Genomic DNA, 14,934 nt, shown 5'->3' on the forward strand with positions numbered 1-14,934 from the left:
ATCGTATCCCAACTTATGTGTGGGCCCTTTCTACCCTGCCCACTATTGGATCAGTGGCTCATCATCAATCAGGGACTATAACATGTAACGCATCTCATCGTTGCTCTCTTTCCCCGACCTTTCTCTTTTAGTAGACGAAACGACTATCCTAAGGGCAACACCACTCCGTTATCACCTCTCTTTTCTATTCTTTGTGTTGGTGCACTTGTGTCTGTACTTTGTCTGTATTTTGTCATGATATAAAACGATGTCTTTTGTTAGTCTTGTAAGTTTGACCAAGTCAACCATCCTCCTGGTTTGACTTGGCCAAACAATTAGAACCTGATTGTAATATGTTTGTGTCGAAGGATGAGTTGTCGAAGGATGAGTCATCGAAGGATGAGTCATCGAAGGATTGTTTAGATCCTTCGATGAGCTCGAAGGATAAGCCTTCAATGGATGTTGATGGACCTCGAAGGATATCATCATTCGAGGTATATGTGGATCCTTCGATAGGTTTCAGATCGATAGATGATCCTTCGATCAGTCTACCTGATCCTTCGACCAGACGAGCTGTGATGGGTATATATATACTCATGTAATGTGTTCACTTGAGAGTGTGTGTGAGTGAACTTAGTCTTGTAGAGAGAGTGTATTTTCAGTTTGGTCAAGGGCTGTAACCGTGTCCACTGAAATACAAGAGAAAACTTTGATATCTCGTGTGTCTACCTTTCTCTTTGTAGCTTGTGTTCTCATATAAACTACCGGTTTGCATTCTAGCTTGGATTCCGCACTTGCTAGTGTGTTAAACATAACAAGGATAAGGTTTAACCTCAACCTCCGGGGGACCTACAAGTGGTATCAGAGCCGTGGCTCTTTTCCTTGTTAAAAACCGAGTTTATACAAGACTTTGGAGTGTTTGGACAAAAACTCACATGGTTTAGCACCCGTTTTTAGTGTTTTTCTCGCGTTTCTAGACGTAAAAACGTGTTCTAAACTAACCGGGTGTGTTAAAGGACAGGTTGGGTAACTTAAAAACTTGTTTTTAAGAAGTTTGGTAATTTCCGGCCAAATTCCGGCTTACTCTGGTGACCGGTTTTCTGGATAAGAACCTTCTTTTTTAAGTATATTTTATTGGTCAAATCTGGTTTGGTAAAAGGGTATGGTCTGAACATACCTTTCTACCGAAATCTTTCTACCAACCAATCACCTTTTCACCAACCTGTCACTCTGTGTTAGCTGTGTCAGTACAGATCGAAAGATATCCTTCGAAGTCGAAAGATCATCTTTCGATCAAAGGAAGTTCGATAGATAATCATCCTTCGAACATCCTTCGAAGTCTGTGACTTATCCTTCGATCCACGGAATCTTTTCGAAGGATATATCTTTCGATCTACAGTTCTTATTCGAAAGATAAGGATCTTTCAATTGGAGAATCTTTCGAAATCATTGTTCGAAATTCAACAGTGATCTTTCGAACACTGTTGATCCTTCGAACAAGTATTGATCCTTCGATCCTAGTCTGTTTAGGTTTAACAAGTTTGTGTTTTTCAGGTCTTTCGATCAGGGATCCTTCGGCTGGTTGTTATCATTCGAGATATTAACATAGAATTCATTTTATCACATCAAAGATGAACCCAAGTTGGTGGGGAACTCCGGCTCCAGATAGTGGAAAGTACACAAATACAAGTTTATCTCCATCATGGGCCGAATCTCCGGTGTCGACATCTTCACAAACTAATGCCATATCAACCGGTCAATGGGCATTCGTATCGAATCAAACTCCAAGTATTCAAAGTATTCTCTTAAGCGAAAGCGAAACCGGAAGTTTGAATCGACCTCCAAAGTTGATGCACTTAAACGAGTATCCGGGTTGGGTTGACAGATTCCGTACATACGTTCTTGGTCAAAACACCGAACTGTGGATACGTTTCACCACAGATTTCGATCAAGCTATAGAGGTTGCTGCTTCATCTACTGCTACGTTTGCCGATCTTCCAGAAGATCAAAAGAAAACGTATGATTTGGAAAAGAAAGCATACGCCATTCTCACTCAGGCATTAAGCAAGGATATTTACCACCAGTTTGTCAGTTTCAAGACAATGAAGAAACTGTGGGACGCGTTGAAGACCAGAGGGGTAGGGAATGAAGCAACACGTCAATTGCGTCATGATCTTCTCAAGAAAGAATTTGACGGTTTCACGTGTATGGATAAGGAGTCTTTGGGAGATATGACAAGCCGGTTTTATCACTTGCTTACAGAGTTGAACAATTTTGGAGTAGTGACAACTACAGCAGAGGTGGTGAAGAAGTTTGCTGATGCATTGCCTCCCCAATGGAATAGTTTCTTGGAGATCTTGAAGTATAATGGAGTTTTGGGTACTACAAACATCAACGACTTCGTGCAGCTTTTAGAAAACAAGGATCAGGAGGAAACCTTAAAGGCAAAAAGAGTTACAGTGCCACAAAATCCAGAAATGTATTATGGAACTCCTAGTACCTCTGTTTCAAAATCCATTGTGCCATGCAACCCAGAGATGTATTATGGAACTTCCAGTTCTTCGTCTGCAAGAACCGGTCCACATGCTCCACTTCAAACGGCGTTTGTCACAAGCACGGATATGTATGGCAATCCAGTACAAGTTCCTGTTAAGCCGGCTCCCACCACAGACATGTATGGAAATCCACTACAACCACCTCCTCCTGCTCAACAACAAGCATGTTATGGAGGGACATCATCTGCTGGTCAGCAATCAAAACCAAATACAGTACGGCTCGACACTTCAAGCTTCTCTAAGGTCAGTGTAGAAGTAGCAAGGGAACACATGGAGCTGCTTAACACTTTAGTGAGCGCGTACTGTGGGTTAGTGGAAGGTCAGATTGGCAACATTAATCTGACACAAGAAGACTATCAGCAGATTGACAAGGAAGAGATGGAGTTGATGGACATCAAGTGGGCCTTTGTTAGTGCTGTAAGAAGGGCAAAGGATTTCATGGAAAGAACTGGCAGAACCAGCTTGGAGAGTAAGAAAGACACCAAGTATGGGTTCGATAAACAGGCAGTAAAGTGTTTCAATTGTGGTGAACGGGGTCACTTTAAAAGGGAATGCACAAGGCCAGCACAACATGGGAACCAGAATCCCTTCAGAGGTCAAGGCAACAGGGCAAATCAGAACCAAGTGAGGAACAACGAGCGTACATTGGTACCTATTAACAACCAGAGCCAAGCGGGACCATCAAATGCCAACCAGGCACTTGTGGTTCAAGTTAATGAAGGTTGTGATTGGTCAATACAACTGAGTGGTGATGCTCCAGATGGAACAACATGTTTTGCTAAGATTGTAAAGGATTTAGTTCACACCAGTGGTGGAGAATCTTCCTCCAATGGTGGTGAATCTTCTGAGGATGAAGACTCTTCGGGATATAGCAGGAGTTCAGATGAAGAATCCTCAAGTTCAGGCGATGATCATATGGGTGAGACATCAAATGCATCAGTCGATGCAGATATTGATGAGCTTTTGGAGGAAGCTGCAGCAGGAACTCAAAGAAAATCTATCTTAGTGGATCAAGCTGCTTATTCTTCGTCTTCTCTCCATTCAGCCTTTATGGCTAATATCGACAGTTCATCAAGTCAGGTATGTGTCGATGAACCCACTGCTATTAATTGTGATAATTGTGATAGTTTGCATGTTAAATGTGCTGATTTAGAGGCAAACATGTCTGAGTTGCAAGGCAAACATGATGCTTTACAAGCTAGTTTGTTTGACTTGCAAGACAAACATGTTTCTTTGAATGCCAAGTGGTGTGAATTGCAAAGCAAACACGAGGCTTTGCAAGAGAAGTATGATGTGACATTCATCCACAATCAAAAGTTGACCGTGGATCTTTCAAAATGCACTGAAGCCAATATGTTTTATGAAAACCATGAAAAGGAGTTTAAATCGGTAATTGAAAAGTTAAAGAAAGATAAAACCGAGCTAACTAAAATGGTTTCTAGAAAACAAACTGACATTAATTTGTATATATCTCGCCTTGAGATTATGCAAAAAGAGATGGCTTATGTGAAAACCGAAAGTGAGGCGATCCAACTTAAGCTAGACAGTTATTTGAGCTCTAGCTATGTGTTGGATCACATCATTGACGTTCAGAAAGAGAAACGGGATGTCACATGCATAGGTTACAAGAAATGTCCACCACCAGTGAGACACAATTATGATGCAATGCCTGACGAGGAGGATAGAGTGTTCTTTGAACCATCTGTTCCTCTAGATGTAAAGGAGTTTGCTAAAGGGCTCGGATACAAGAAAGAAGTATCATCAGATTCAGATGTATCAGCAGATACATGTGTGTCTTCTGCTGAACTGAATCAGGATCCTCCAGTCATTACTGAGGATGCTGATTCCTCTGATGATGCTGTCCCAGCAAAGTCTGATGCGGTAGTCAAAGATGAGGACATACCTCTCGAGAATTACACTCTATGTGATCCTCCTGCAAAACTCGCTAAGACTGTTGCAATCGAGTCCTCGTCTGCAAAAGAGTCAGAGAGTGTGAACTTGCTGTACACTCTTGTTGGTGATGATAAAATCTACTCTGACAAAGATTTTCCTATTAAGAATGTTAATCAATCTTTAATAAGTAAAGTCTTTGAAAATTCGACAAGTAAGTTTTTAGGAAAGACAGGACCACGTGTTACAGTTACACAGTGTCCTCCTATTCCAAAGGCCGAAATTCGAAAACAATATGGCAATAAGAAATTACCAACAGTGCAAAAACAGCAAAATCACATCAAGCCAAAAGGAAAATCACCGGCTCAAGCACAAAAGAAGCCGAATCAAAAGAAGAACAAAAATGTAAACTTTGTGAAATCGACGGGAACGGACAAAATCGAAACGTTTGAAAACAAATCTAACTTAGATTTTGTTAAGAAAGCAACTGTACAGAAAAGAAATGAACCAAGTAGTTCAAAACCTAGTACCTCGGGATCACAAAGTTCATAATCATCGGCAAGACGATCACATGATACTTCGGGGTTTGTTGAACGAAGATCATGTTTTGAGTGTGGAACAATTGGACATATAATTCGAAATTGTCCATATCTTCATAAACAAAAAGGAAAAGTTGATGTTCCCCGTGACCAAACTGACCGCAGACAAACTGTTTCGGTAAAACAAGATCCCCGCCTTGTAAAAGAAAGGGAAATGAAACAGAGACGCCAACAGGTCAAGAAAATCGAAAGGGCAATCAAAACCGATGTGGTTAACAAAACATTTGTTTCTGTCAAACCAGACAATTCAAAAACTTCAGACAACCATGAAGTTAACATTTTAAATAACAACACCGGTAAAACAAAACAGACCTGGAAACCAAAAACGGTTACTGAATCAGGGGGACCATCACAATTTACCAATCATCAAAGACAAGAAGTTATTGTTATTGATGAAAATGGAAGACCCAAGACCACAATGGCTTGGGTCCCCATCTCCAACTAATCAATTAAGTTCATGTGCAGGGTGTTCCAGGAGGAACTATCAGTAGTCATTGGATTGTTGATAGTGGGGCATCCAGGCACATGACAGGCGACATGAAGCTTCTCTACGACGTCAAATCTATTAGAGGAGGTTATGTTGCATTTGCTGGAGATAAGGGTGGTTATGTTATGGGTGAAGGAATGATATCCAACGGGATTGTCAGCTTTGACAAGATCAACTTTGTGCAACAACTTGATCACAATCTTCTTAGTGTTTCTCAAATTTGTGACAAGCAATTCTTAGTACACTTTGATGCTAATGGATGTTATGTGCTGAAACCCAGCTTCAAAATTCCAAAAGAATGGATTCTCTTGTCAGCTCCAAGGATAAATGATTTGTACGTCCTTGATATGAGCCAAGCTATTACTACGTCTGCACAAGCAACTTGTTTCGTTTTCAAAGCCACAGAAAAAGACTCTATCTCTTGGCACAGACGCATGGGTCACATTCACTTACGCAAAATGAATCATTTGGTTTCAAATGAATTGGTGAATGGTGTTCCTCTTAAAAACTTCCATCTTCAAGACGTCTGTGTTTCGTGCCAGAAAGGAAAACAAACGAAGAAACGACATCCTACTAAGAAGATCAACACGGTGGCAGTTCCTCTTGAACGTTTGCACATGGATTTGTTCGGTCCTGTCAAGCACAAGAGTATTCGGAATGATCAATACTGTCTCGTGATTACTGATGACTATTCAAGATTTTCTTGGGTGGCATTCATGGCACACAAGAGTGAAACCTTTGGTATTATCAAAAACTTGATCATTCAGATTGAGAATTTGTATAAGTTGAAGGTTAGGCGGATACGTAGCGACAATGGTACTGAATTTAAAAATCATGCCATGGCGGAGTTTTGCACTTCAAAGGGTATTCTTCATGAGTTTAGTGCAGCTTATACTCCTCATCAGAATGGCGTCGCTGAACGTAAGAACCGCACACTGATCGAGACTGCTAGGACAATGTTGGTAGAGTCGCAGTTGCCCATTCCATTCTGGACTGAAGCTGTGGCCTCTGCATGTTACACATTGAACCGAGTCCTTACAGTAAAAAGGCACAACAAGACCTGCTTTGAGCTTCTTCACAAACGGAAACCAGTTTTGTCTTATCTTGAACCGTTTGGAGCTCCATGTACAATCATCGATCCTAATGGAAAGTTTGGGGCAAAAGCAATTGAGGGATACTTTCTTGGGGGTGCCACCCCTAACTTACGAGTCTGGAATCTAGAGACTAAAAGGGTCGAGGAATGGTCTGAGGTCAGAGTACAAAGGCACACTTTGCCAGTCAAATGTCCTGGTCAGCCTTGGATGTTTGAGTACGATGACTTTTTCAATTCGATCAATCTTGAAGCCGTTGAAGAAAGTGATGCGGCAAGGATGTTTTTCGAGAAAGTGCTAGGGGCCGTCCCCCTCATGGGAACTCACAAGTTTTTTTTGGTCCAATCATAGTGCATGCATTTTGCATAAATAGATGATTGTTGATTGGCCATTTTGGGTGGCAACTCTATCTCTCGTCCTTTTAAGAAAAGGGTGTTCCAAGACTTGTAACTATCTATCATTTTTCAAGAATTCAAGTGCAAGAACACACAAGAACTCTCTCAAATTTTCGGCCAAAGTGTGTTGATCAAGAGGGATTTTTTTGTGTTTCAAGTGTAGAAATCCTAGCAACATAAGGTGTTCGTTGGAAGCTTGGGGTATGCGAGCTTGAGATCTTCTCCTTTGAAGATTTCCATTCAAGAATATCATCATCTTCATCTCCTTGCTCCAAAGAAAGGTTGAATTCTTAAACACGCTATGGTTGTATTTTGATAGCATGCATGTCATATATGGATCCGATCTTGGGTTTTTACATTTAAAATGGTTTTAAATCTTGCAAAGTAACATGTTTTGAATCCTTATTCCGCTGCGTTTTAATTTTATTCGGATAAAATTACTTTGATAAACATGTGAAAAACCCAACAATGGCATCTAGAGCCGCTTATATGAGTGCTTGTTTCATCGGATTTAAAATTTCGGGTTTTCGGGTTTGTAGAAACCCTATGGCCGAAATTTAACCATGGTTTTCCTTTTGTTTTTTCAAGATTTATTTCCTACATGCATAAAGGAATCTTGAAAAAATTATGTCATATGGATGATTTGTTTTGTTTGGACAAAAACCCACATATTTCGGTTTTTCATTCTTGGCCGAAAAATATAGGTTGTAAAAGGAAACCATTTTGCTCTTGAAATTTATATATATTCGGATATATATTTTGGTGTTCATAACCTAGCCATGACCTTGTATGAATATGTTTGTGTTTGTGATTTTAGTTAATTATTCAATGGGTTGTAATAATTATTTTTTTGTCTTCCATTTGTAAAAATATGTAATTTATTTATTTTCATTTGGTATGTAAGTAAACAGATTAGATGCATTTTATTTTACTAGAAAAATGTATTAGGATACTTTTATGTAAAAGAAGATGCACACAAAAATGCGGTTTTGGGTTTTGCCATTTTCGGGCATAAAGGACTTCATAGTTCTTAACGGGATTTTAGCCCGATAACCAAAACACATTTTGAAATCCAAAGGAGTTTGGAGCTGAATATTAAAGACATTTGGAAGTTCAAAGAATGTGAAGAAATCACAACACAAGATGAAGACTTGGAGCATTTGGATGCGGGATCAAGTGGGAGTTCACCTACACCCCTCTTGTGTCTATCTTCACCCTTTAGGAAGAACCTTTTGACACACTTATTTCGGCTAACAAGTGTGGTCAAAATAGTTGGCTATGGTTATGCACCTATTATCACTAGCCATTTACCCGCGCGATGCGGCGGGAGTGACGATTTACAATAGAATACTCGTTTACCGTTAGTTTATCACCTATAGGTTTGGCGGGAGTGACGAATTACAATAGGATACTCGTTTACCGTTAGTTTATCACCTATAGGTTTGTTGTTCTTCGATTTCAATATGGCGCGATAAATTGTAGCAAGTGAATTTAGAGAGAAAAATGGCTCAAGATTTTAGGGTTTCATTGTTTAGAGATGTAATCCGGGTCAAGTAGGATCTATTAGTACCTTATGTAATTTAAATTGTAATCCGGGTCAAGATTTTAGGTTCCTTTATCCAACTATTTATACTTGTATTAAACATAACTACAAAAACAACATTAAAATGTTAAGTGTTGAAAAGGTAACGCTGTCTGATTACTTACTGCACGTTGGCAGATATTTACCAATACATATGCTCTAAAGGTCAAGTCAAGATTTGAAACCTGCCAACCGATGGGTCAATATTGTGTTTTATAACAGATGAAGTGATGGCATATCTAGTAAAGTTAACCACATAACCCAACCAACCATTTTCTTGCTACAACTAACTGATTCCGAAGATCCATTTTTAGAGTTCGAAAGCCTATTTTGACCCGTTAGGACCCAAACAATGAACTTGAGTGGCAATGCACACAAAGAATAACTTTACCTTTTGCTGTGCATGACACTTCGTACAAGTGTATACAAGATAATCAATTATGAATACATATTGGTAGCTAGCATCATAAATATGAAATTATCTTGTTTTTGTTGGTCCAATAGTTGTTCCCATTCAAGCATCAGAAATATGTAGGTGGTTTCTAATATATAATCAGAACATGCATACATACATACATCTGTTTTTTTTTAAAAGTAGTTCACTACAGCATGATTGCTTTTTATTATAAACTTGAATGGCTATCATTTCAAATCCAGAAAACTGATTTGGGCTCGATTCAAGCCGACCGGTGTCACTGCAGTAGTCATAGAATAGAGTAAGTACGGAAGTTCTTTGTTGCGTCAAACCACAGGTTCAACCTCTGTTCCCTATTACCCTGCATATACCAAACAAACTTGCGATTAGTTTATGCACAGCTATTCATAATCATTTTATCATGAAATAAGGATACCTGAACAAATGTCTCGCTCGACCAATAGTTTCCCTTGACGCATTATGCAAGGTTCGCTCGGTCCAACAACTCAAGCAAATGTTTTCTATGTTTTTAGGGGGAAGATGGGTGCATCTCTCCACAGGGCATACAAGACACAGGTCATTGGCGGAAGCCCGCCAAATTTAACATATAAAGTTTTTTTATATGTTAAATATGGCGAGCTGCCGCCAATAACCTATGTTTTGTATGCCCTGGGAGAGAAGCACCCATGTTCCCCCTAAAATGCAAAGAAAACATTTGCTTGAGTTGTTGGATAGATTACACAGGCTCAGTTTTTGCATCACAGCCTCAAACACTTTCAGTTCAGATAGATTACACAGGCTCAGTTTTTGCATCACAACCTCAAAACACTTTTAGTTCAGACAGATTAAGAACACAAGGTCAGCTTATGCATCATAGACTCAACACTTTTAGTTCAGACAGATTAAGAACACAAGCTCAGCTTTCGCATCACAGCCTCAAACACTTTCAGTTCAGACAGATTAAGAACAACAAAATCCGCATCTAGGGTCAAGCCTGAACTGTTCTTCGACCTTTTAAAAGGAAGACCTTTAACACTGGGTTTCTAAGATAGCTCGTTGGAATGATGACCTGTCATAGCTTGGGTGTTACATAAACTGCCAGGTCCCTTTTAAGGATATCATTTGGCAAATCAGGCTTTAACTCTTTTTATAAGTGAGCCGTTTGCCTCGAATCGGTGGATCTCTCCACAGGGCATACAAGACACAGGTTATTGGCGGCAGTCCGCCAAATTTAACATATAAAGTTTTTTTATATGTTAAATATGGCGAGCTGCCGCCAATAACCTATGTTTTGTATGCCCTGGGAGAGAAGCACCCATGTTCCCCCTAAAATGCAAAGAAAACATTTGCTTGAGTTGTTGGATAGATTACACAGGCTCAGTTTTTGCATCACAGCCTCAAACACTTTCAGTTCAGATAGATTACACAGGCTCAGTTTTTGCATCACAGCCTCAAAACACTTTTAGTTCAGACAGATTAAGAACACAAGGTCAGCTTATGCATCATAGACTCAACACTTTTAGTTCAGACAGATTAAGAACACAAGCTCAGCTTTCGCATCACAGCCTCAAACACTTTCAGTTCAGACAGATTAAGAACACAAAATCCGGAGTACACAACAAGAGTAATTTGCCACTAAACTTAAACAACCTTTAAAGCATGATGTACACGTGTTTTAAGCACAAGAAACAAATATGTAACCTGACAGACTCAGCTTATGCATTATAGCCTCAAACACTTTCAGTTCAGACATATTAAGAACACAAGCTCCGTTAGTTCTCGCAAAGTCAACCATCATAAAAAGAAATCAAGTATTAGTAAAGATTTGATATTAGTTATAACCAGTACACTATTAACTTAAAATAAATTTAATATAAATCACATTTTGTCAAGTTGCAAATATAAAAACCTTTATTCTAAAAAAAAAAAGAAAAGAAAATTGATGAATGATGATAAACTTTACTTTACCTCTGCTTGAGTGAGCATGAGACCACTAAGTGAGGGAACATTCTGCATATGAAGCCCCCATCGATTCGAATGAAGCAGCGTTCAGCGTCACTAAAGCCGATTCCGAGACTCTCCAAGCAGATACACTTTCTCCGGCAGCCAGAAGATCGGAGTGAGCTTGTTCTGTAATAATAGTGATCGTGATAGTCGTTAACCAAAGGTATAACTAATTAAATTCAGATCCTAAAAAAAGGTTTCCTTGCGAGTTGCGAGTGACATACCTGAACTGTTGTTGAATCTGACATGGGATGGTGAGACCGCATCTATGGTCAAGCCTGAACTGTTCTTTGACCTTTTAAAAGGAAGACCTTTAACACTGGGTTGCTAAGATAGCTCGTTGGAATGATGACCTGTCATAGCTTGGGTGTTACGTAAACCGTCCATTTGACTTCACACGGATCACCATATGATTTCTCTCTCAATGCTCACACATCTCACAAAACAACATCACATCTCACAAAAAGGGATGCCAAAAGCAGGGAAGTACAATCAACAGGAAAAAGCAACACTTTACTTTTGTGTGAAAGACAGCTTGCTTGCTGCAGTCTCTATAATATATCAACACTCTTCCATACACTGTTTGAAAGACAGCATGCTTGAAAGACAGCATGCTTGAAAGACAGCATGCTTGCTTCAGTCTCTATAAATAATTCAGAGATATCTACACTCTACTCACACTTTACAAACTCTCAACTACACTCAACTGGAAGACTCAGACATGTAATTGAGAGATGAACACAACTACGGGTAAAGCCATGGCTGCAACACACGGTTGCAAAGTGAGAACTATGCAACCTGGATATTGCCCCGCCAAGATGCTACTCGGATCTTCTATGTACCCTCAAAATACAATCATCATCACAGTCTATTGTGTTATGTAACCCCGCTTTAAAGCATGATGTACAAGAGTAATTTTCCACTAAACTTAAACAACCTTTAAAGCATGATGTACAAGTGTTTTAAGCACAAGAAACACATATGTAACCTCACAGGCTCAGCTTATGCATCATAGCCTTAACAGTTGGGAAATGAAAAAGTATATCAAAACATCCCACAGAACAAACTAAAATCAAAAGTACATAACAATCTATCTTTTCACTATTCCATATCTAAAATTGACCTAACTATCATAATTTTCATTGAACTACAACACTTATCATCCCCAAAAATGACCTAAATATCATAATTATCACAAAACCATGACACTTATCAGTCCCAAAAATGAAGGAAAAGATCAAAATATAACAGAACAAAGTAAAATCAAAACTACAAAAACAATTTATCCTTTCACTATGTCATATCTGAAATTAACCTAACTATCATCACCAAAAATACAAATTCAAATATCACAAAACTTTCAACCTAATTTGAAATAACCGCATCTACTAACAAATCCACATCAAGATTAAAGATAAATCAACATTTAGAACCTAACCTGAGTCGATTCATCACAAAACACATGCGAAAATCCTTCGTAAACCTCAGATTTCGTCCTTCGAACATCCGTCAAGCTCTTCCTATCACTTTAATAAACATATATCAAAGACAAGATGGTAATTGAACAAGGTGTTGAAAAAACACTTAATGCACAATGTACAACTGTTAAGGCACAAGAAAACACAAAACCATTTACCCTTTACACGGATCTACATCTGCCGTCCATTTTTTTAACTTTATCACACGGATCTAGATCTGGACCGTCCATTTCACTTCACACGGATCACCAATTGCTTTCTCTCTCAATGCTCACACATCTCACAAAACAACATCAGATCTTCTCTATCGATCATCATCACAGTGAGGAAGAGCTTGACGGATGTTCAATTACCATCTTGTCCTGGATCATCATCACAGTCTATTATGCATCATAGCCTCACAGGCTCAGCTTATGCATCATAGCCTCACAGGCTCAGCTTATGCATCATAGAACACTTGGGAAACATCCAAGTGATATATCGTATAGTACTTTATAGAGACTGCAGCAAGCAAGCTGTCTTTCAGACATGTACTTTTAGATCTGTGAATCTGTGATAATACTTTTACAACTGGAAGACTCAGACATGTAATTGAGAGATGAACACAACTACGGGTAAAGCCATGGCTGCAACACACGGTTGCAAAGTGAGAACTATGCAACCTGGATATTGCCCCGCCAAGATGCTACTCGGATCTTCTATGTACCCTCAAAATACAATCATCATCACAGTCTATTGTGTTATGTAACCCCGCTTTAAAGCATGATGTACAAGAGTAATTTTCCACTAAACTTAAACAACCTTTAAAGCAAGATGTACAAGTGTTTTAAGCACAAGAAACACATATGTAACCTCACAGGCTCAGCTTATGCATCATAGCCTTAACAGTTTCAATTCATACATATTAAGAACACAAGCTCAGCTTATGCATCATAGAGTCGACAGGCTCAGCTTATGCATCATAGAACACTTGGGAAACATCCAAGCCATCTAGGTCGTATAACTTAGGACCTTAGTCCGACAACCATCAAACTCTGCCATCTGTCCGGCCCTTAGAAACACCTTTGTCTTACTAATCTGCATGTGACATATAAACAAACAAGTAAACATACAAAAAATTAAAAAGGTAAATCCTTACTAAAACATCGGATGTAGGAAATAACCGCATCTACTAACAAATCCACATCAAGATTAAAGATAAATCAACATTTAGAACCTAACCTGAGTCGATTCATCACAAAACACATGCGAAAATCCTTCGTAAACCTCAGATTTTCACAAAACCATGACACTTATCAGTCCCAAAAATGAAGGAAAAGATCAAAATATAACAGAATAAAGTAAAATCAAAACTACGAAAACAATTTATCCTTTCACTATGTCATATCTGAAATTAACCTAACTATCATCACCAAAAATACAAATTCAAATATCACAAAACTTTCAACCTCATTTGAAATAACCGCATCTACTAACAAATCCACATCAAGATTAAAGATAAATCAACATTTAGAACCTAACCTGAGTCGATTCATCACAAAACACATGCGAAAATCCTTCGTAAACCTCAGATTTTCACAAAACCATGACACTTATCAGTCCCAAAAATGAAGGAAAAGATCAAAATATAACAGAATAAAGTAAAATCAAAACTACAAAAACAATTTATCCTTTCACTATGTCATATCTGAAATTAACCTAACTATCATCACCAAAAATACAAATTCAAATATCACAAAACTTTCAACCTAATTTGAAATAACCGCATCTACTAACAAATCCACATCAAGATTAAAGGTAAATCAACATTTAGAACCTAACCTGAGTCGATTCATCACAAAACACATGCGAAAATCCTTCGTAAACCTCAGATTTCGTCGTTCGAACATCCGTCAACTGCTTCACCAGAAAAGTAAGAATCACAAAAGAACATGGTAAGATATATAACACTCATTGCAACTTATCAGAACATCAAACGGATCCCTTGTTCATATCTGTGGATCCCTTGCCAGATAAAGCTTGTGATAGATCTCATGAAACCCTAGATCTGCTCATCAAACGGATCTGGTGATAGATTCAAACGGATCTGGTGATAGATCTCATGAAACCCTAGATCGCCGAGAAGAGAGAGAGAAGAGAGAGAGAAGATCTGATGTTGTTTTGTGAGATGTGTGAGCATTGAGAGAGAAAGCATATGGTGATCCGTGTGAAGTCAAATGGACGGTCCCGATGTTGATCCGTGTGAGAAAGTTAAACATTTGGACGGAAGATGTATAACCTTGTAAAGGGTAAAAGGGTTTGTGTTTTCTTGTGCCTTAACAGTTGTACATTGTGCATTAAGTGTTTTTTCAACACCTTGTTCAATTACCATCTTGTCCTTCACATATGTTTATTAAAGTAGTATAGATAGATCTGCTCATCAAACGGATCTGGTGATAGATTCAAACGGATCTGGTGAT

The 14,934-nt window shown here is 38.8% G+C and overlaps 1 long non-coding RNA gene across 1 annotated transcript; it reads right to left on the bottom strand.

Moving 5' to 3' along the window:
• Positions 1 to 9,159: 9,159 nt before the first annotated feature.
• LOC110896526 lies at positions 9,160 to 9,490 on the bottom strand. Its single transcript, XR_002567965.2, has 2 exons — positions 9,430 to 9,490; positions 9,160 to 9,354 (listed from the first exon to the last, which is right to left on the bottom strand). It is a non-coding gene; the product is annotated as an uncharacterized LOC110896526 (long non-coding RNA).
• Between the last annotated feature and the right edge of the window lie 5,444 nt (positions 9,491 to 14,934).

The sequence above is a fragment of the Helianthus annuus genome, chromosome 12, assembly GCF_002127325.2.
Source record: "Helianthus annuus cultivar XRQ/B chromosome 12, HanXRQr2.0-SUNRISE, whole genome shotgun sequence".
Classification (NCBI taxonomy): domain Eukaryota; kingdom Viridiplantae; phylum Streptophyta; class Magnoliopsida; order Asterales; family Asteraceae; genus Helianthus; species Helianthus annuus.